Below are 23,564 nucleotides of genomic sequence, written 5' to 3' on the forward strand. Positions count from 1 at the left end.
CCCCGTTCCACAGATGGGCACATGGATAGCAAGTGGCAGGGCTTGGCCCCAGGTGGGTCTGATACCAAAGCCCAAGCTCTGAAATACTCCTGTACCTGCCTCACTACTCCGTGAATGACTGAGTCCAACCCTAGCAAACTTGTCTTAAAGTCTTAAAAACTGCACGGGAGGGGCTGGCCCTGTGGCCGAGTGGTTAAGTTCCCGCACTCTGCTTTGGCGGCCCAGGCTTTTGCCAGTTCGGATCCTGGGGACGGACATGGCACCGCTCATCAAGCCATGCTGAGGTGGCGTCCTGAATGCCACAACTAGAAGGACCCACAACTAAAAATACACAACTATGTACCAGGGAGCTTTGGGGAGAAAAAGGAAAAATAAAATCTTTAAAAAAAGAAAAACCTGCATGGGAATTTGCTAGCATTTCTGACAAACGCCTTTCCTAGGCTGGCTAGTTGTTATCAGTCTAAATGGTTTCTGGCATCATAATATCTTAATAATAAAGATCACTCTCTCTCTCTGTAACATTTTTACATTTTACAAACAATCTCACATGCTACTATCTCATTTGATCCTCACAAGAAGTACTCATCCTTCAAGGCCCAACCAAGTATCTACTTTTCCAGGAAACCCTCTCCAACCGCCTCCAACTGGGAAAGTCCCCCTCCTTGGCCTTATGGTCCACTATACTGTGATTCTTTCAGGCTGTATTGTTATTCTCTATCCTTGAGAGTGGTGACCTAATCTATTTCACCCCCTGTTGCAGGCACTATGCCTGGCTCACAACAGGCACTCTATAAAAGTTTGCGAGCACCATTGCTCACACTAGGTTCCTAGAAGAGAAATGAGCATTAGAAATCAGGGTTCTTCACTCCAATTCCTTACCACAAAATTTTTCCTACAAGACTTGCTTTGAGCTCAGCCATTTCAGGTAGTTTGAGCCCCGTCTGGTGCTAAGATGCTAAAAGTGAATGGATGAGTAGATATATGGGAGGGAGGAAGAAGTGAAGAGAGGCAGTGAGAGAAGGAAGAAGGTAAGGAAAGGTGAGTAGATAGGTAGAGATAAAGAAGGATGGATAGATGGATGTTTGGATGGAAAGTAGGATGAATAGTTGAATGAAAGCAGAAAGGAAGGAAGAAAGGATAAATGGATAAATGGAATGAAGGGGAGAAAGAAATATAAATATATGGTTGGAAGTATGTGGAAGTATGAGAAGGAGGAAGAAAGGAAGGAAGAAAGAGGAAAGGAAAAGAAAGAAGAAGGAAGTAACGGAGGGAAAGAGGAATGGAGGGAGGGAGGGAGAAAGGGAAGAAAGGAAACATTAACTTGGTTGAAAAGGAGATCCAGGGATGATTTGTCTAGAACCTTATTCTGGAAATCACATGCTTCTAGGAGGATCAGGTATGGGAGGCCTTCTTCACTGAGAATTGCATTCCAGGCCTTAACCAATATTTCCTATGCTAGATTAGCCAAGGGCTCAGAGAAGTGTAGTTTGTTTTATGATAAGGAATTAGGTTCATGTAGACAGTCAAACTGGATATTTGGGATTCCAAAGCCATTCTCTAAAGGACAATGAAATCAATCTTTACAGAAGCATTTGTTTTCCAATCCACTGAAGAGACAAAGTTATACAAAGCCCAGACGATCACCAAGGTAACAGAAGTCTTGAACAATGCAGTGAACCACTAGACCCAATAAGTATCTGTGGAACACTCCACTCAACAAAAGTAGAATACACGTTCTATTCTAGGGCACATGGACCATTTGCTAGGACATAACACAAACTTCAGTAAATTTAAAAGTATTGAAATCATACGAAGTGTGTTCTCTGATCACAATGGAGTGAAATTAGGAATCAATGACAGTAGGAAATTTGGGGAACTCACAAATATGTGGAAATTAATACTCCTATATAGCCAATGAGCTAAAGAAAAATTCCACTGGAAATTAGGAAACATTTTAAGATGAATGAAAATGAGACACAACATACCCAAATTTATGAGCTACAGCTAAAGCAGTGCTTAGAGGATAATTTATAGCTATAAACACCTACATTAAAAAAGAAGAAAGAACTCTGATCAATAACCTAAACTTCTACCTCAATATGCTGGAAAAAGAAGAGCATACTAAACCTAAAGCAAGTGAAAGAGAGGAAATAATAAATATTGGAGCTAAAATTAATGAAATAGAGAACAGAAAACAATAGAGAAAATCAAGAAAATAAAAAATTGGTTCTTTGAAAAGATCAACAAAATTGACAAACTTTTAGCTAGATTGAGCAAGAAAAAAAGAGAGAGGACTCCAACTATGAAAATCAGAAATGAAAAAGAGGACATTACTACAGATCTTACAGAAATATAATGATTTTACAGAAATAAATATAATAATAGTAAATTTTATAGAGATAAATATAATCCTTACAGAAATAAAAAGGATTATAAGGGAATAATACTATACATGAAATGGACAGATTCCTAGAAAGACACAAACTATCAAAACTGATTCAAGAAGAAATAGAACATCTGAATAAATCTATAACAAATAAAGAAATTGAATTATTGACTAAAAAAAACTACTAAGAAAAGCCCAGACCCAGATGGCTTCACCGATGAATTTTACCAAACATTTAACGAAGAATTAATACCATTTCTTCACAAACTTCTTCCAAAAAATAGAAGAGGAAGGAATACTTCTCATCTCATCTGGTCTTACTCTGATCTCCAGACCAAACCAAAGCATCACAGGAAAACTACAGACCAGTATCTCTCACTAATACAGATGTAAAAATCCTCAACAAAATAGTAGCAAACAGAATCCAGTAATACATGAAAAGAATTAGATACCATGACCATATAGGATTTATCCTAGGAATGCAATGTTGGATTAACAAGTAATGTAAAATGCCATATTGATAGAATAATGGACAAAAACCACATGATCATCTTGATGGATATGGAAAAAGAATTTGACAAAATTAAAAATCCTTTCATGATAAAAATACTCAACAAACCAGGAATAGAAGAGAATATCTTCCAGCTGATAATGCACATGTACAAAAGACCCACAGCTGAATCATACTTAATAACGTAAGACCAAATGATTTCCCGCAAAACAGGAAGAACGTAAGTATGTCTTCTCTCACCGTTTCTATTCAACATTGTGTTGAGGTTCTTGTCTGGACAATTAAGCAAGAAAACGAAATAAAAGGAACTCAGATTGGAAAGAAAGAAGTAAAGCAATCTCTATTTAATTCATTTTTTCTACCAATATCTCTTTGGCTTGGTTGGCAGGCATTAATTCATTTCAGCCATACTTAACTAATTGCCTGAAGAGACATGAAGTCCTGCACAGGCCCTGGGGACAGAGAGATGAACCAGATGTGGGGACTGCCCTTAAGAGGCTTCTAGACTATTTGGGGGAGATGAGGCCAACAAACATCTATAAAGTGAGGTGGAATGTGCCCAGAGCCTTATGAGGGTGCAAATGAGAAGGATCTACGGGAGCTCAGAAAAAAGGGAGTCATCTCTGGCTGGGGCTGGATGACGGGAGGCTCCTGGAGGAGGAGCATTGGAGCTGAGCCTTAAATGTTGGGAAGGACTTCACCAAGTTAACAGCATAGCAAGAGCAAGGTTGCATGCTCCGAAAGGCCCACAGCAATTCAGGCACCAGGAGCCGCCCTGAGTAGCTACAGTGGGTGGTGAGTGAGGGGAGAGGTGGTAGAAGGATCTGGGCAGGTGAAGTGAAGTCTAGCACGCCACACTCAAGAACTGAGGCTTTGGTCTGAAGGATGGGAGCCTTTGAAGGTTTTTGAGCACAGCAAGATCTGAGCAGACATCCTTGGGATATATGGGTCCCTATGTTTCCTTCATATACTTCCTAGATGATAAAAATCCTCTGGAGAGCTTGAGAAAAATGCAGATTCCCAGACCCAGGTACAGGGGATTCTGATTCAGTCTTTCTGGGAAGTGTTGGTGGGTGGCTGGGCGGTGATGTGGGGAGGGACAAGTATGGTCTTGATCAGTCCGTCGTCTCAGAGCCTCACCTCACCTCATTGTAAGTCCTCTGTCTACTGTGTGTCAAAACCTACATCTTTCGGTTGTGTCAGGGGTAGGGTGGTAGATTAACAAAGTGTGGGGATGTTTCCTGTGGTGTGCTGTGTGGGAGGATCAATGGGGAAATGTCTCCTACCCCAGTGACCCCAACCCCGGTGAACCAGGCCCAACACTCATGGGACTGTGATCATCCCCTCTGTCCCCCGAGCCTAGTGGGTGCTAGAGGAAGGCAGCCTGGCCAACTGGCACGAACTTTGGTCTAGTGTTATCACTTTTCCTGAGAAACTCAAAAGTGGCCAGGCAATTCAAAGGTCTTTTATGAACATAAGGACAAAAGTCAGCTCCAGCCATTAGTCATTGATAAGCCTCACCACACCTTGGGTGAAATCCTTGCCCCAGGTTTACAAAGAATGAAACTGAGGTCTTACAGTTATTCTAATAGGTTCCCTGTAGGATGCCAAGATGTCTTATCAGACTCCTAGGCAGGCTTGATCAGAGATTGAAGGCTTCTAAACATACGCCCACTAAAGGCGTGTGTGCTGGGGTAGGGGAGGACGGCCTCAACGTCCTGTCCTGCAGAGGACAGATTTACACTCAAAACCATAAAACAACGAAATGGTAATTATGCGAGGTAAAGGATGTGTTAACTCACCTTATTGAAGCAAACGTTTTGCAATATATACGTGTATCAAATCATCACATTGTACACCTGAAACTTACATGACGTTATATCTCAATGATGCCAGAAATAAATAGTAAACCAAACCAGGCTTCTTCCTCTCCTGGCAGGAGTGTCAATAACAATCTGTATTAAGAACTTTAAAAAGGTTTAGACTCTTTGGTCCAGTAATTCCATTTCCAGAAATTTCTCCTAAAGAATTAATCCTCAATATGGACAAAGTTCCAGACGCAGAGGTGTTCATTGTAACACTGTTGACGCTAGCTGAAAAGCAAAATCAACCATGTCTATGCTAACAGTAGATGAATTACTAACATTTATGGCATCGGGCTGTTGCATTTTACCTGCATTATCTCACTGAATCCTTTCGGGAGCCCTGTAAGGTAAATACTGGTATTATCCCCATTTTGCAGGTAAGGAAACTGAGGCACAGAAAGGTCAAGTAACATGCCCCAGGTTACATAGCTAATAGCACAGAAGAGCCAAAATTTACAGCAACATGAAAAAGTGCTTCTGCTGAAATGGTTTCTATTAAAAAAGATCAAAATTGGGGCCGGCCCAGTGGTGCAGTGGTTAAGTTTGCCCATTCTGCGTTGGTGGCCTGGGGTTCACCTGCTGGGATCCCGGTGTGGACATGGCACCGCTCGGCAAGCCGTGCTGTGGTAGGCATCCCACATGTAAAGTAGAGGAAGATGGGCATGGATGTTAGCTCAGGGCCAGTCTTCCTCAGCAACAAAAGAGGAGGATTGGCAGAAGTTAGCTCAGGGCTAATCTTCCTCAAAAAAAAAAAAAGCATCAAAATTGATATATGGAATGATCACAACCATATAAAGTAATAATAATAATAATAATAATAATAATAATAATAATGACTCAGAGATTTATTTTTAAAGACTTAAAAGAAATACTCCAGAATATTGCAGTGGTTCTCTTTAGGTACTGCATATACAGATGTTTTGTGACTTGGGGGTGGGGTGGGGTGGACAAGGTTCTACTTTTTGCTACTTAACACAATTATATATTTTTATAATTCAGAGGAGCAAATGAACTTTTGGTTGGTTTTTAAATAGGAATTTAGAATTGATAATGCAAAAGGATAGTTCCCAAATGAAGGAATGTTAGGCAATGGAAGAGTCAGCCAGGGGTGGTAAGGACCTTGCTGGAGCAGCCACCAGCAGATCTTGGAATTTTCTGACTGGCCCACTTTGGGCTGACCTAGCATCACCTCAGAAGTGTGCAGGGAACAGCAGAGAAGCCAAGAAGGAGAAGGGCTCAGAAAACAAGTCCCAGGAGAGAACTCCCCAGAACTTTCAGTCCCAGACCATGCGGGCAGCCCAGGGAGGTTTTCCAACGACATATGTGGACAGGGAGGCTGGAGGCATCTTTGTTTCTCTCTTCCCTCTGCAAGGTGGGGACTGGCAGCCAAGCATCAAAGTCACCCCATGGTGGCCACACCAGGGGGACCAGGGAGGAGGGGCCCGGGGCTGGCTCACTTCTCCATCTCCATCAGTCTCCCCCAACAGCTGTGTGTCCCCTTCTTTAAGATGGACAATTCATGTTTGCTCAACCTAACATGAATTAAACATTCTTTAGAAACTTTTTAAAATTTGTCTATTACATACTATTAAAGCAAAAACAGGGGCTGGCCCCGTGGCCAAGTGGTTAAGTTCGCGCGCTCCGCTGCAGGCGGCCCAGTGTTTCATCGGTTCGAATCCTGGGCGCGGACATGGCACTGCTCGTCAGACCACGCTGAGGCAGCGTCCCACATGCCGCAACTAGAGGAACCCACAACAAAGAATACACAACTACGTACCGGAGGGCTTTGGGGAGAAAAAGGAAAAAAATAAAATCTTTAAAAAAAAAAAAAAAAAGGCAACTAAAAAAAAAAATAAAAAAAAAAATAAAGCAAAAACAGTGTGCTTGTTAGACAAACATACCTTCAAAACAGTCCCCTCACCCCTCCTAGAGAGGAACCCGGAAGCTCCCTGCCCTCTGCCATGCCCTAGTTCCACCAGCGAGTCCTGAGGGCTAAGGAGGCCTAAGATGGGGCCTGGTTGAACGGCTTGGCAGGCGGGGCAGGCCATCTGAGGGCAGCGGGACAGGCAGGGCCCAGGGTCTGGGCCAAGGAGGCTGCAGAGAACAGGGCCAGAGGGAAAGGTCCAGGGCCGTTTGGAGGTCAAGGTCAGGCCAGCACTGCTTCACCAGCTGCCTAAAATCGGCAGGCTTTATGCTGAAAACCTCAGTTAATTACAGACCTTTCGAACATAAAATAATAGATGTCATTACAGAAAATTTAGGAAAAAAAGTAAACAAACAAATGACCATTTCCCTGATAACTTTATTTTATTTACAAATACATTTTACTATAAATGTATTTTCCCTTTGAAAGTAAGCTAGGAGGAATATTCTGTGTTTACCTTAAACATTACTGTGTTGTTTGAACATTTTAAGGAATACCTGCCTTATTTATGTTAAGCAGTGGCTGTTGTTAATTTGATGAATGCAAATTAGGACAGAAACAAAAAAAAGTGTTATATTTTACCTAAGCATCATTTATCTTACGTTTCAGAAACTTTGTTTTTATGACCTAAAGCAGGTACTCAGGAAAAAAGTATATATCTTTGAAAGTACGTGTTACCAGATTCAAAAGATGCAGAGGTGAGCACATCCAGGGACAAGCCAGTCCCCTCCCTCCCTCTCATGTCCCCAGCTACCCAGCTCCTTTCCTCAGGGAAAACCATTTTTGCTGTTTTTTATTCATTTTGGCAGAAAGGATCTTTGAATTTGCAAATGTAAGTATATACTTTCTTTAGCAATGTGTGTGTGTGTGTGTTCACAATTATCAAGGCACTATGTTCTGAACCTGGCTTTTTACACAGTGTATCTTGCGGATCTTTCCAGAGGACATGTAAAGAGTTCTGTCCGCTGTGACCTCCCCCCTAATGACCTAAAGGGTCCTTCTTGGTGTCTAACCAGAAACCGTTACAGCTCTCAGCCCCTCCAGCAAAGCCTGCAGCCCTTAGTAAATGGGAGAGACAGGGAGAGGAATAGTTCAAGGATTCCCTTTTTTCCGTCCTCCCTTCCTCCTTCCATCTCTCCTTTCTCTCCCTCCCTCTCTCCGTCCTTCCTCCCTCCCTCCCCCTCCTTCCTTTCTTCCTTGCATCTTGTTTTCTAAAACAAAAACAGCTCATTCTGACTTTTATTCACTCTAATTATTAATACAAAACATGCTTATTGTAAAATGATCATATCGTACAAAAAGAAAAAAAGGACAGAGCAAAAAGTCACTCCTACCCTTACCCAAAAATAATCTCTATTAACATTTTAGCATCTGTCTTTCCAGTTATTTTTCTGGAATTCGTACAATTTTTTTCACCGTTTTAAAGTGTACAATTCAGCGGCATTTAGTACATTCACAATGTTGTATAACCATCACCACTATCTAGTTCTAGAAAATTTTCGTCACACCAAAAGGAAACTGCGTACACATTAAGGAGTCACTCCCTGTTCCCCTCTCCCAGTCGTTGGTAACCACTATTCTGCTTTCTGTCTCTACAGATTTGCCTAGTCTGGGTATTTCATATAAATGGAATTATACAGTATGTGGCCTTTTGTGTTCCACTTCTTTCATTTAGCATGATGTTTTCAAGGTTCATCCATGCTGTAGCATTTATCAGAACTTCATCCCTTTTTATAGCCGCATAATATTCCATTGTATGGATACACCATATTTTGTTTATCCATTCATTAGTTGAGGAACGTTTGAGTTGTTTCCACCTTTTGGCTGTTGTGAATAGTGCTGCTACAAACATAGGTGTATAAGTTTTTGTTAGAACTCCTATTTTCAGTTCTTTTGGGTATATACTTGAGAGCGGAATTGCTGGGTCAAATGGTCATTCTATGTTTAACTTATAGAGGAAACACCAAACTGTTTTTCTACAGTGGCTACACCATTTTACATTCCCACCAGCAATGTGGGAAAGTTCCAATTCCTCCACATCCTTGCCAACACTTGTTATTTCCCCCCCTTTTTTTTTCATTATAGATGTTATAGTGGGTATGAAGTGGTATCTCGTTGTGGTTTTGATTTACATTTCCTTAATAACTAATGACTAAGGACACTGAGCATCTTTTCATGTGCTTCTTTTTTTTTTTTAAAGATTTTATTTTTCCTTTTTCTCCCCAAAGCCCCCCGGTACATAGTTGTATAATTCGTTGTGGGTCCTTCTAGTTGTGGCATGTGGGACGCTGCCTCAGCGTGGTTTGATGAGCAGTGCCATGTCCGCGCCCAGGATTCGAACCAACGAAACACTGGGCCGCCTGCAGTGGAGCGCGTGAACTCAACCACTCGGCCACGGGGCCAGCCCCTTCATGTGCTTCTTAACCCTTCATATATATTCTTTGGAGAAACATCTATTCAAGTCCTTTGCCTATTTTAAAAATTGGGTTGTTTGTCTTTTTGTTGTTTAGTTGTACAATTTCTTTAGATATTCTGAATACAAGACCCTTATCAGATATATGATTTGCAAATATTTTCTTCCATTCCACGGGCTTCTTTTCACTTTTTGGAGAGTGTCCTTTGATGGATAAAAGTTTTAAATTTTGATTAAGTTCAATTTACCTATTTTTTCTTTTGTTGCTTGTGCTCAAAGTCATGAAGACTTACCCTTTTATTTTCTCCTAAGAGTTTTATAGTTTTAGTTCTTATATTTAGGCCTTTTATACATTTTGAGTTAGTTTTTTTTTTTTTCTCCCCAAAGCCCCAGCACATAGTTGTATATCCCAGTTGTAAGTGATTCTAGTTCTTCTATGTGGGATGCCACCACAGCATGGCTTGATGAGCGTTGTGTACATCCGCACCCAGGATCCAATCTGGTGAAACCCTGGGATCCCGAAGCAGAAGGCGTGAACTTAACCACTCAGCCACAGGGCCGGCCCCTGAGTTAACTTTTTTATATGGTGTGGGGTAAGGGTCCAGCTTCATTCTTCCTCAGTGGATACCCAGTTGTCCTGGCACCATTTGCTGAAGAAACCATTCTTTTTCCCGTTGAATGGTCTTAGCACACTGGTTGAAAACCAACTGACCAAAGGACACATAGGTTTATTTCTTGGCTTTCAATTCTATTTCATTGATCTATATACAAGACTATCTTTATGCCAGTACCCACACTATTTTGATTATTGTAGCTTTGTAGTAAGTTTTGAAATCGGGCAGTATGAGTCTTCACACTTTGTTTTTCTTTTCCAAGATTGTTTTGGCTATTTAAGCTTCCTTGCAATTCCATATGAATTTCAGAGTCAGCTTTTCCACTTTTGAAAAAAGGAAATTTGTGGGGTTTTGATAGGGAGTGCATTGAATCTGTAGATCGCTTTGGGGAGTATTGTCATCTTAACAACATTAAGTCTTGAACCCATAAACGTGGATGTCCATTTATTTAGCTCTTCTTTAATTTCTTTCAGCAATGTTTTTTAGTTTCAGCCTGAAAGTCTTACATCTTTGTGGTTAAATTTATTTCTAAATATTTTATTCTTTTTTGGTGCTATTGCACACAATCCCCCCACCCTTTATCTTTCTGAGGAAGAGTAGCCCTGAGCTAACACCTATTGTCAACTTTCCTCTTTTTTCTTTTGCTTGAGGAAGATTAGCCCTGAGCTAACATCTGTGCCAGTCTTCCTCCACTTTATATGTGGGTCATTGCGACAGCATAGCTGAGGAGTGGTGTAGGTCTGCGCCAGGGATCTGAACCCGCGAACCCGGGCTGCCGAAGTAGAGTGCGCCAAACTTAACCACTGCACCATGGGGCAAGCCCCCACAATTTTTTTTATTGTGGTAAAATATACATAACATAAAATTTACTATCTTAAGTACACGGTTCAGTGGTATTGGATGCACTCGTAGTGTTGTGCTCCCATCACCACCATCCAACTCTAGAACTCTTTTCATCTTGTAAAACTGAAACTCTATAACCATCAAACGATAACTCCCCATTCTCCACTCCCCCAGCCCCTGGCAACCACCATTCTACCTTCTGTCTTTATGATTTTGACTATTCTAAGTGACTCATATAAGTGGAATCATACGGTATTTGTCTTTTTGTGATTGGCTCATTTCATTTAGAACAACGTCCCCAAGGTCCATCCATGTTACAGTGTATGTCAGAATTTCTCTCCTTCTTAAGGCTAAATAATATTCCATTGTTTGTATGTAGCACATTTTGTTTATCCATTCATCCATCAATGGACACTTGGGTTTCTCCCATGTTATATCTACTGTGAATAATGCTTCTATGAACACAGGTGTACAGATATCTCTTGGAGACCCTGTTTTTAATTCTGGGGGGGGGGGTATATACCCAGAAATGAGATTGCTGGATCGTATGGTAGTTCATTTTTGAAGGAACTGTCATACTGTTTTCCACAGTGGCTGTACTATTTTACGTTCCCACTAACAGTGCACATGGGTTCTAATTTCTGTGCACACAACTTTTTTTTTAAGGATTTCATTTTTCCTTTTTTTTTCTCCCCAAAGCCCCCCATTGTATATATTTTAGTTGTGGGTCCTTCTAGTTGTGGTACGTGGGACGCCGCCTCAGCGTGACCTGACGAGTGGTGGCCATGTCCACGCCTAGGATTCGAACTGGCAAAACCCTGGGCCGCCAAAGCAGAGCGCGCAAACCTAGCCACTCGGCCACGGGGTCGGCCCACACACACAACTTTTGAAACCAAAGTTTTAAGCTTACCATATGGACATCTTTCCACGTCAGTAGTATAGAGGGCTACCTAATCATTTCACGGCACTTTATGGATATACTACAATTCGTTTCAATAATCCCCTTAATATTGGCTATCTTGGTTACTTCAAATTCTTAACTATCATAAAAAAGGATGCAATGAGCTTTATTAAAATGTACACCTTTGTGTACTTATCCAATTATTTCCTTTGGATAAGTTCCCAGAAATGAACTGATTAGGTCAAAGGAGAGGCATAGTTTTAAAGCTTTGATGAATATTGCCAAGTGGTCCTCCAAAATCCTGAGACCAACACCAGCGCTGAACAGCAGTGGAAGAGGCACCTGTTCCTCACACGGGGTCCAAAGGACTTTTCCCCAATGTCACTTCCAGACGGAGAGGGCAGGGGCCCCGACATTCTCCTTCACTGGGTAGGAGGCTCGAAGAAGATAGTAACAGTCCCATTCAATAGAGAGGTCCTCCTCTGAGATCTGGAAGGGCCCTTAGCAAATCTTTATTGGAATTTTTATTATAAAGACAATTAGTCTGGATTTTGGTGGTGTTGTTGTTTTGTCTGTTTCTCCCTCTAGATTGTAGGCTACATGTGGCCAGGGACTGCGTCTGGCTCGTTCATGTGAATGTCGATGTCTTGAAAAGTATCCGGCACAGGAAAGATCTCAGAAAATGTTAGTTATCAATAGGATGGGGGACAAGACACATGCTGAAACCCCATGAGAGCAGGAACGGCGTCTATCACTGCCATCTGTGTCTCCACTGTCGTACAGTCTCTGGCACATAGTAACCACTCAGTGAGTATTTGTTGAACGAATAAATGAAAGTACACGGCTCTGGAGTGGTAGCAGATCTGAAGACTCCTAGTCTAGTGCCCTTTCTGCCTGCTGCACCCTCTTACTTTTATTTTAATGTTTGCACTGGGTTTCTGTCTTTATGGTCCCTTGGTTTCTGTGCTTCAGCAAAACGGCCACCTTTCTGCTGCCAAACAGACAAGCATGGGACGTCACGTGTCAGCAGCTCTGCAGTCTCATCTAACACTCTCAAATGATTTTCCAGGGGTGAGGACCAGGACGGGAATTTCCCCATGCACGCCCAGCTCTGGCCCATCTGCGCCCCCTTTACTTGGATGCTGTTCTGTGGGCTGCAGTCAGCATGAGAGCTATTTTTGACTAAGTGGCTACCTAATCTTACATAACCCTCGGCGATTCAGGCCAAGGTCATTCGGCTTAGTGCATGAAAGACATTTCAGAGTTGGTGATCCCCCTTCGCCAGAGCCCCCCCAGAGCCCCAGAGGCGGGACGGCAGTGCCATGATGGTGGCTGGGGGCCTCCACTGCAAAGCCCAGGTAGGACTTTCTGAGCACAGTTCAACTTCTGTAACAATCCCTGGGAGAATTCCCCAAATACTTTGTTTCCCAATCTCCCTGGCGCTTGGTGAAATTATGAACCTAAGAAGCAGCGTGCGGGGCCCCTCCCTCCCCACACGCATCCAGTCTTGCTTCTTCCCCTAATTTGGAGGTGCACGAGCAGAGGATACTTGAGGGGGCCCGGGGATGGGGAAGACTGTCTCTCCTAGAGGAAAGTGAGAAGCCCACATTTTAATCTCAGTTTTGTTTTATTGGAAAAGAGATATAATGGCATTCAGGGTCCTCTGGAATCTAGTCCCAGTGACTTTCCTATCTCATCAGCGAACCCTGAGCCCAAAGCCTGACACATAATAGATGCTCGCCAAATGCTTAGTGAATGGAATTCAGTGCCAGCTCCCTCACACTTCCTGCCAACTCCAGGCCCTGCTGGTGAACGTGGCACCTTTGCATACATGCTTCCCTCCCCTGATAAGTCCTCCACTGCATGCTGTACCTTCAGGGCCCAGTTCAAAGCCCAATGCCTCAGGACCACCTTTTGAGAGCCCCCTAAACAGAACAGGTTGTTCTTGGGTCTCTATTTTCCTAGCACACTGCTCACACTTCTGTTTTGAGCTTCTTACACCATAACTGGTATGCACTCTTCTGTTTCTTCCACCAGACTGTGAGCTCCTTGAGGGCAGGGTCTGGCCCTTAGTTGTCTCTGTACCTCCAGTACATATTGCTGCCTGGCACTTATTGGGCCCCCTGTAACTACACATTTGTTGGATGGATGGGTGACTAATGATACAAATAAGGTCTGCGGTGCACAAAATCATTTGTGTTTCAAATCCAGCATGGGCTGGCTGAAGGAGAGACATGGATGACAGCCTCTTGAGTCCACATTCTGAATACTCATGGAGTCAATACGGCTTTCTCCCTTAAAAAATATTTTAATTTCACAAATAATTAGTGTCCACTGATGAAATCACAGCACAGCTGCAAGAAAATCACTTTTAACATTTTAGAATACCTTTTCAGACTTCTATCTCCTATTGCTCCCCCCACCTACATTTTTATAGAAATGCTGGTAGAAATGCTTACTGTTTTGTTATCCATTTGCCGTAACAGGAGGTAGAGGATAACTGCGATCATCGGCCCAGTTCCCTTTCCTGGGAGATGATGCTGCTCTCCACTTCATTCAGGAGCTCCTGGGCGAGGTTGAGGTTGATTGGTCCAGGCCTTAGTTGATTGGTCCAGAGGCAGGTCTCGACCCCAGCAGGGCCAATCACAGTTCCTGGCTGTCTTGCCCACAGTTGACTAGTTCTGATTTGGGCACTTGACCTAAGGTAGCCAATATGTTCCTTGCTTGGGATTTCTGGATCCTGGGCTAGAGACAGCTTCAGGTAGACTCTCTCCTGGGTCCTAAACCTTGTTCGCCACTAGCTGGTCTGTAGTGAGAAAGTGAGGGGCAAGCATGGCCCATGAATAGGGAGTCCGGGAGCTGCCTGAATCCAGATTCCAGTTGTTCTTAAGGCCTGGCCACACCATGGTCCTTCCCAAACCTTGGATGCCCAATTCTCCTCCAGATTCTATGGACCAACAAATCCTCCCTGTGCTTTTTTCCATTTTGAGATGGATTTCTGTCACCTGCCACTGAAGAGCGCCTAATGCACATGTCATGAACATGACTCCACGTCAGTTAATACACACACACAACATCATTTTTAATGGTGGCTGGGTATTATCTGGATTTCCACTTTTAACCAATCTCTTGTTGTTGGATATGTAGATTATTTCCATTTTTTCACTATGATGAGCAGTGCTGTAGTAAACATCCTCATAAGTTCATCTTTGCTCCCATGCATTATTTTACCAGAACGAATTCTTCGAGGTGGAGTTTCTACAGCAAAATGTATTCCTGTTTTTAAGGCTCTGTGGCACAGCTTTTGACCTCCTTGATGCACTGTGGTTATTGCCTCTTCCATTATCTCTGTCCACACTGTCGACACTGTCGTTGGATGCTGTCATGGCATTACCTTATTTCAGACTGAGTTGGCCTCAGTGAGTTTGACCCTCGCTGGTCCTTTGGGGGAGGGAGGGTCCAGGTTTTGGCCCCAGTATGCCTATAAACTGTGTACAAGTATTGTGTTGAAAAAGTAGGTATGGGGTCAGTCATGGTCATGAGCATTTCAGGAGATTTTGTAAACACGAGCACAAGTCCCTGAGTGCACAGTGGACTCCGGGTCTCCCAGTTTCAAGGTCATCAGCTAGGTCCCAAGGGTTTATCCCAGAAGGCAAGGGAAGAATATGGCTATGAGGACATGTTTGGCACCCAGTGCCAGGGAACATGGCACAGTCCTCAGTCTGGGAGGTCAGGGAACAAATCTGTCAACCATCTCTGTGTGGAACACTGTGCTCAGTGCTGGGTTACAGGGGACAAGGCAGACATAATCCCCACTGCTCTGGAGCTCACAGTCTGGTGGCGAAGATGGATGCTGAGTGAGTCCTACCATGAGGAGGAGTGAGGGTCCCATCCAGCAGTGCTGGGTGCCTTGGGTGAACAGTGGGGAGCTCATCTTGTTCAGAGAGTGGGGAAGCCTTCCGGACAAAAATGGATTAAGCTGAGACTTGAAGGCTGTGTAGTGGCAAGCCCAGTGAAGAGTGAACAAGTATCCAGGCAGACGAAACAGATGGCAAAAAGGAAAGAACGCAGAGTGTTCAGTAGACAGAAAGTCCTGCATGGTTTGACCACAGAGAATCCAGTAAAAGGAATGATAGATGAGACGGTAAGTCCTGCTCACAGCCAGGCTGAGTGGCCCACGCTAAGAACTCTTTCCTGAAGGCAATGGGGGGCTTTGAGGGTACAGTAGGGGAGACGTGCAATCCGTGTTCTTCAGGGGAGTTAGGGAAAGACTGAATCGAAAGGTAACAGGGCCCATTTTTCTGGCAATTGTGGCCTGTCCCACACACCCATGGCTGTCTGAAACCTTCTGTCTACTACACTCGGGTCTCAGACCTCTTAGCTCAGCCCCACTGCAGCAAGAGCCAAATCCAGGGCCTCAACCAGCCTTCTCATCATGGCTGATGCCCTCTGTGGGTCAGCCCAGGCTCCTATCCCAGGGCCTTCTCTTTTAATAGAGAAATATAGCCCTTCATGTAACAGCATACACATGAATACATCTCTACTGTCTGCACAAGAAAACCACATTCCCTCCCACTCCACCGCCACCTTGCCTCCCATACAGACAAGAATCTTTGTCATGAAATTAAGTGGAATGAGATAATGGAACTGAAAGTGCTTTGTAAAAGGAAAAAGGGTGAAGAGCGGCTTTCAGTTTTTTTTTTCTCTTAAGCAGCAGAAGTCTTTTTTTCAAATAAAATCTTACTATACCTCTGTATATCCATCTGCCTTTTGGAAACATCTCAAATTTTACATGTCCAAAAACTGAGGCCTTGGACTCTGCTATCCCATTCAAATCTGCTCCTCCCCCACCTTCTCCATCTCAGTTCTGACACCTTGTCCCACACAGGGACACATGCTAGAAGCTGGACAGGCAGCCCTGGTGCCCCTCTCCCACCCGTGCTCATGGGCCACCCCTCTCCCCCACCATCACTAGCCCCGTGGGCTCTTCTCTAATGTGTGTCTCCAATCCACTCTCAGGTCTCCATCACCGCTAGCACCCCTCACCTGGATTCTGCAATAGCCTTACCTCGGCTGCCCCAGATTGCACCTGCCCCCTTTCCAGTTCAATGCTCACATACTGACCAGAGTGGAACACACATACAGAGTCATGCACAGATCATAAGAGTTAAGCTTGATGCGTTTACCTGAACTGAACACAACTGTGTAACCAATACCCGGATCAAGAAGCAGAACATCACCAGCATCCCGGAAGCCCCTATGTGCTCCTCCTAGTCACCCCATCTCTCCCCCAGGATAACCACTATCCTGACTTCTAACACCATAGATTAGTTTTGCTTGTTTTTCAATTTTATATACATGGATTAATACAATGTGTATTATTTTATATCTACCCTAATTCGCCCATCACTGTGTTTGTGAGATCCATCTACACTGTTATGGGTAGTTATAGATTATTCCTTTTCATTGCTGTGTAGTATTCCTTTGTCTGAATATATCATTATTTATTCAGTCACGTACCGAGAGGCATTTGAGTGGTTTATAGTTTGGGGCTATTACCAAGTGCAGTTGCCAATATTTTTGTCTTTGGTGCACATAAGTATGCGTTTGTGTTGGGCAGCCACCTAGGAGTAGAATTGCTTCATCATAGGGTATGCATGTGTTCACAGAGTGATATTTTTAAAGCACAATCAGATTGCAACACTCTCTTGCTTAAACCCTCCATGGCTTCACCTTGCCTTTAGAATAAAGTCCCGTTTTTCTCTCAATCCACATAGGCCTTCATGTCCCAGCATCCCCCGACCTCTCCCTCCCAACCTCACACCCTGCCCTTGCGCAAGCTGCCTTCCCATCACATTGACCTTCTCTTCCATTCTTGGAGCCTGCCAAGCTCTTTCTCTGCCAAGGATCCCATCCATTAGATATGTCACAGTTTCCAACTGGCCAGTTCTTGCTCATTCTTTATGTCACAGGTCAAACAGAATTTTCTCAGAAAGGCCTCTCCTGATCCCCCAATCTAAAAAAGCAATCACCATTATCGTCTCTCATTGCACAGCTCATAATTACATTTAACTACAATTTGAAATTGGCTGGTTGTTAATGACTGCCTTGCCCAGCAGACTGTGAGCAACAAGAAACCGGGAGCGTCACGTTCACTGCTGTGTCACCAACACCCAGCACTGGGAAGGCACACAGTAGGTGCTCAACAAATATCAGTGTGGTGTAGGGAGTGGATAAGAGAAGAACCAAGGCCTTGAAGTCACAAGGGACCAGGGGGCAAATCTTGGCTCCATCACTCACTGTTCTGATGCCTCTAGGCAAGTTATCTAAGTTCCCTAGGCTTCCATTTCCTCCCCTGCAAAAGAGGAATAATCCTGCTGGCCTCTCAGATTGGTAGGTAGTTGTAAGGATGGAGTGGGAATATATGTATGTACATTGCCCAGCACACAATGTGTTGGACACATGGTAAGTGCTAGTTAAGTTGTGGCTTTCCGTGTATCAACTCACTGAAGCCTCGCCACGATCCCAGGATGGGCACTGTTCTAAATCCCCATCTCCCAGATGAAGAAAATAGGAAACTAAGGGCCAGGGAGGTTACATACATTGCCCCAAAATTCTGGCTCCAGAGCCTAGGTCTTCCTCCACAACAGTATTGGTGGTAGATCAATGTGAAAGACCGATAAAAATAGAGGAAGGGGCAGTGGTGAGCTCCTAACAGCCAACAGCATGCTCACCCCACCCCCTGTGACATCCATTCATCCCCACGAAACCGGAGGGTTAGAAGCACAGTATGAAAACCACTGGGTTACACAAACATCCGTGGTTATTAATAGCTAGAAAGGAAAAAATAGAAAGATCTGATTACAGAAGAATGTGAAACTTCTATATAACAAAAGTCATCACAAACGATGTCAAAAGATAAATGGGAATGTGGGAGAAAATATTTAAACTTCATACAACAAAGGCTTACTCTCCCTGAGATGAACATGCTATGCTCCCGCAAATAAACTGGAAAAATACAAACGACCCAAAGGCAAAATGGGAAAAGAATGAGAACAGTATACAGAAGAGGAAATGAAAATGGGCAACACTGGGGCCGGCCCAGTGGCGTAGCGGTTAAGTTCGCAGGTTCCGCTTTGGTGGCCTGGGGTTCACCGGTTCAGATCCCAGGTGTGGACATGGCACTTGGCAAGCCATGCTGTAGTAGGCGTCCCACATATAAAGTAGAGGAAGATGGGCACCGATGTTAGCTCAGGGCCAGTCTTCCTCAGCAAAAAGAGGAGGATTGGCAGCAGTTAGCTCAGGGCTAATCTTCCTCAAAAAAAAAAAAGAAAAGAAAAGAAAAAAGAAAAAGAAACACATGGATAATTGGGGAAATGAAAATTAAATAGTGAGCTCCCACATAGCTCCTAATATTGGCAAAAATGAAAAGTATTGGTAACATTCACAGCTGATGAAGGCATAAAGAGACCAACACTACCATACTCATTGTTGGGCTGTAAAAACATTATAACCTTTTAGGAAACATTTTCCAAAATATTATGACAAAAAAGTGTGACAACTTTCAGAAATGAAAGCAATAATAAATAGTGATATGGATAAATGATAGATAGATAGATATAGATAGATAAAGAATAGTCATTGCAACATTTTTGTAATAACAAGATACACCCTGATTGCATCAATACAGTTGCATATTATGTAGCTATTAAAACAAAGGAGATAGATCCGTGTGTGTCAACTTAAAATTACTTTTAAAATGTATGAGGTAGAAAAAGAATATTAAAGAGTAATATCTATGACTTGATCCTATTTTCATAGAAGACAAAATAAACATATCCAAATCACCCTGAACACTTGTTTAAGCAAAGAAAAAAGTAGAGAAATCAAATTTCTAAGTACAGTGGGTCGAAGGAGCTGGATTGGAGAGTATTAGTTTGCTTCAGATACATCTTTAAGTTTGAATGGTCGCAATGAGCATGTATTTTATTTAAAAATTAATTAACAAGCCCTGCTTATTAATAATGACTTAATAAATGTTGCTTGCCGGTCTACTCTTGTAAAACCTTTTCTGCATTAACACTTACCTTGTTTCAGTTCCTACAAGCAAGCTGCTGGTTGGAGAGAAGGAAGGTGTTAATTGTCTTCTGAACAACTTCCTGTGATTAACCTCTCGGCTTGCTCTGCAGCTCAGCCTTCCGGCAGAAAGAAACTTTGTAACATTATGATTCCAAAAAGAAATATATGTTCTGCATATGCAGTACACACATGCACATGGTAGAAAATGCAAAATGAACGAAAGAGTATAGAGTGAAAAGTGAGCCTCATTCTCTGCCTGCTCTCCTAGCCACCCACTTCTACACTAGGTTCTTGTGTATCCTTCCAAAGATATTCTAGGCATATGCTAGCATATACATGTATATATTCTATTTTTTTAAACACAAATGCTGTATGTAGTGTCTATACACACAAACAAATGTGGAAGAAGACACCTTTCAATTTCTTCTAGCCAGAACCTGATTAGTTCCACGGTTGCAGTTCTACCTTGCTGGGGAAGCCAAATTTCCCCAACTGAGGCAGTTTACCCATCCATCCATCAGTCCATCTGTCCATCCATCTGTCTCTCCACTAATATCCACTAACAAGTATTTGGTGAGCACTCATTCAGCGCCAGGCACCGGGCTAGAAGCTGGAGATAAAGAGGTGAAAAGGCACAGTCCTTGCTCTCACCCAGCTGGCCTTCTAGTGGGAAAGAAGCAGATTATGTAGAAGAAAACAAATAATAGAGGAAAACTAACACATTTCAGATAAGGGAACGTGCCTTGGGGAGACGCCTTCTCAGTTAAGAGAGGGCATGAGGGGAGGGGTGGAAAGGAGATGGGAGAGGAAGAGGGGGCCTATTTTAGATAGGGTGGCCAGGGAAGATCTCCCACAGGAGGTGACATGTAGGCTAAGAACTGAGTGACAGGAATGAGCAAATGTTACTGGTTTCCTTGCTCTGATGACTCTCCAATGAGAGATTCCACGGGCAGAGTTTCAACCTGATCCTGGTGGTGAAGACAGTGGACTCTGAAGTCCTGGAGGCATACACTTGAAGCCCAGTTCCCCCACTGAAAGCCAGGTGAGGCTTGGGCAAGTTATTTAAGCTCTCTGTGCCTCAGTTTCCTCATCTGTAATATTAGGTCATATAAAAATAGCACCAACCTCAGAGGATTGCAGTGAAGATTAAGTGGATTACACCACGTGGACTGCCCAGGCTGGCACAAAGAAAGTGATCAAAGAATGATATTAGGCAGAGCGCTTAGATGAGAAGTCAAAAATGCCATCTATAAAAGAAAAACTGATAAAAATGTTCATCAAAATGAGAAGTGTTTGCTCTGTGAAAGACACTGTTAAGAGGCTGAAGAGATAAGTTGCAGTCTGGGAGCAAATATTTGCAAATCACATATCTGACAGAAGGCTTGTATCCAGAATATCAAAAGAACTCTCAAAACTCAACAGTTAAGAAATCAACTAACCCAATTAAGAAATGGACCAAAGACTTGCCAGATACTTCAGCAAAGAGGATACATGATGACAAATAAGCACACGAAAAAATATTCAACAGCATTGGCCATTAGGGAAATGCAAAAGAAAACCATGATGGGGTACCACTACACACCTGTTATAATGGCTTCAAAAACCTGGCAATACTGAGAGCTGGCAAGGTACACGGAGATTGCCACCCTCTCTCATTGCCGATGGGAGTGCAAAGCGGTACAGCCACTCTGGAAAACAGTTGGGCAGTTTCTTATAAAATTAAGCCTACACTTACCATATGACTCAGCAATCCCATTCTCAGGTGATTACCCTAGAGAAACGGAAACTTCTGTTCACGCAAAAAGCTGCACACAAATGTTTATAGCAGCTCTATTCATCACGATCAAAAACTAGGAGCAACTCAAACATCCTCCAGGGGTGAACAGATGAACCAAACTAAGTCCATACTACTAGCAAAAGAAAAGTATAAACCCCTGATAGACAGAACAACTGAATGAACAGGAAAGAAGCCACTCTCAAAGGTTACACACTACACGATCTCCTCTATATGACATTCTTGAAAAGGCAAAGCTAGAGCAGTGGAGAGCAGATCAGTGCTGCCAGGGGCAGGTTTGGGGAAAGGATGTCTCTACAGAGGGGCAACTGAAGCTGGTGTGTGGGCTGGTGGAACTGATTTGTATCCTGATTATGGTGGTGGTTAAACAGATCTACACATTAGACAAATTACACAAATCTGTATATTAGAATTCATAGAAACATACACAAAAAAGTCAATTTTATTGCAAGTTAATTTCAAAAATAAGAAAAATAAAAAGTGATCGATGACATTGTCCTTCTAACTCAGCCACTCACTTCCAGTTCCTCCCTGCTTTTTCCTCCTTCTCTGAAGCAGAACCGTCTTAAAGAGGACACACTGCCACTCCCCAAATATTTGAAGACCCCTTAACAACTAGGCTTTGTTGCTCTGCATACAAAGGTAATACATTTTTGTTGGAAAGAAAGGAAGGAAGGGAGGGAGGAAGGAAGAGTTCAGTCATCACAGAAATGCGTGATGTAGAAAGAATCGCCCTAGGAATCCCACCCTCCAGGATGACCTGCTGCGAGAAGCTTCCACCAAAGCCATTTCAAAGCAATTTTATACAGTTGTTTCCTCACAAGGGTCAGAACCCACATGGCAAGATTTACTCTGATTGTGCAGGGAAACATGGAGGGCACCGCGAAGAATGACCTTGAAAGGTTGACATCCGGGACGCCAGCCCGTCCTCACACCAAGTCAAAGCATTTCGCAGTTGGACGGAGTCTTAGGGTGAGCCAGCTCATTAAAGGTCAGCCAGTTCCTTCCTGTCCCTCTCTGCCACCACCCCCAACAAGGCTCTATATCTCAAGGTAGCTTCTTCCTCACCCCCTTCCTTCCTCCCTGCGCCCTGTCTGCCACTTCCCACTCAGCCAGCTCCATCTGCAATCACTGCTTGGATCCTTCAGTCAACATTCAAGATATCATTCATTCATTCATCTGTTCCTTCCTTCCTTCATTCAAAACTACTTACTAAGCACCTAATACGTGCCGGGCATTGTGCTAAGTCTTCGGAATACTTTGGTGAACAAGATCCACATGGTTCCTGCCCTGGCGGAGAGTCCGTTCCAGTCAGAGGCAGTGACTAACCACAAAATGATTTTAAAATGTATTTCAACAACAAACGTGCTAAAGCCTAGAAAATGGAAGCACCTGGTGTGATGAGAACACACCTGGCTCCCCTGCAGGACGAGCAGGAGTTGGCCAGGTTCAGAGTAGAGGGAAGGACATTTGAGGAGGAGGGAGTCGCACAGGCAGAGGCCCAAGAGATCAGGGTGGCTCACGTGTATTGTGGGAACCAGCAGGTGCTGAGGTCATGGGAGTGGACAGGGCACAATGACAGCTCTCTAGGGTAATATTTTGGGGACTTTAGCCACTAGCTTTGTGGCTTCCCTTGCCCTTTCTCTTAGAGTCTTGCATCTGAAATGGACTGTTCCCTCTAGGGGCTCAGGGTGTGGGATCTGGAGTCTGAACCCACCAAACCTGAGCTCCATCACTCACTATGTGTGCGCAAATGGACGACTTAATCTCTCTGTGCCTCATTTCTGCCACCGGTAAAATGGGTATGAAAGAATAACACGTGAGGCTTTAATGAGATAATCCACGTAAAGTCAGATCCCAACGCTTCAACAGTGCTCCGTTCACAGTAGCCGGTGTTGTTGTTATTAATATTATTAGAGGCACCGGGGTGCCTGACCCTGGAGGGACAGTCTCTATATAGTCAAATATGGAGTTAACACAGAGCCAGGGAGGGTCTTCCAGCCACTGGCTTTCTGCAGACAAAAGTCCAGGCAATGACTCCCTTGAAATGACATTCTTTGAATCCATCAAGGATGTTTGGAGAGGGGACTCACATTTTGTCAGTGACACAGGCTGGAGGACAGCTAAGACCCAGGAGGGTTCCTTAGATGACAGATGGGTGCTGCTGGTTGACATCGGCCCACCACCACCCCTGCCTCCCCCTCCGAAGCTGGACTCCCATCCAAAGGATTCC

General features: G+C 43.5%; 1 long non-coding RNA gene across 1 annotated transcript in view; it reads right to left on the reverse strand.

Moving 5' to 3' along the window:
* The window catches only part of LOC139075272 (uncharacterized), a 59,764-nt gene that overhangs the window by 12,796 nt on the left and 23,404 nt on the right, over positions 1-23,564 (reverse strand). The gene's annotated exons all lie outside the window — the stretch shown is intronic.

The sequence above is a fragment of the Equus przewalskii genome, chromosome 13 (assembly GCF_037783145.1).
Source record: "Equus przewalskii isolate Varuska chromosome 13, EquPr2, whole genome shotgun sequence".
Lineage (NCBI taxonomy): Eukaryota > Metazoa > Chordata > Mammalia > Perissodactyla > Equidae > Equus > Equus przewalskii.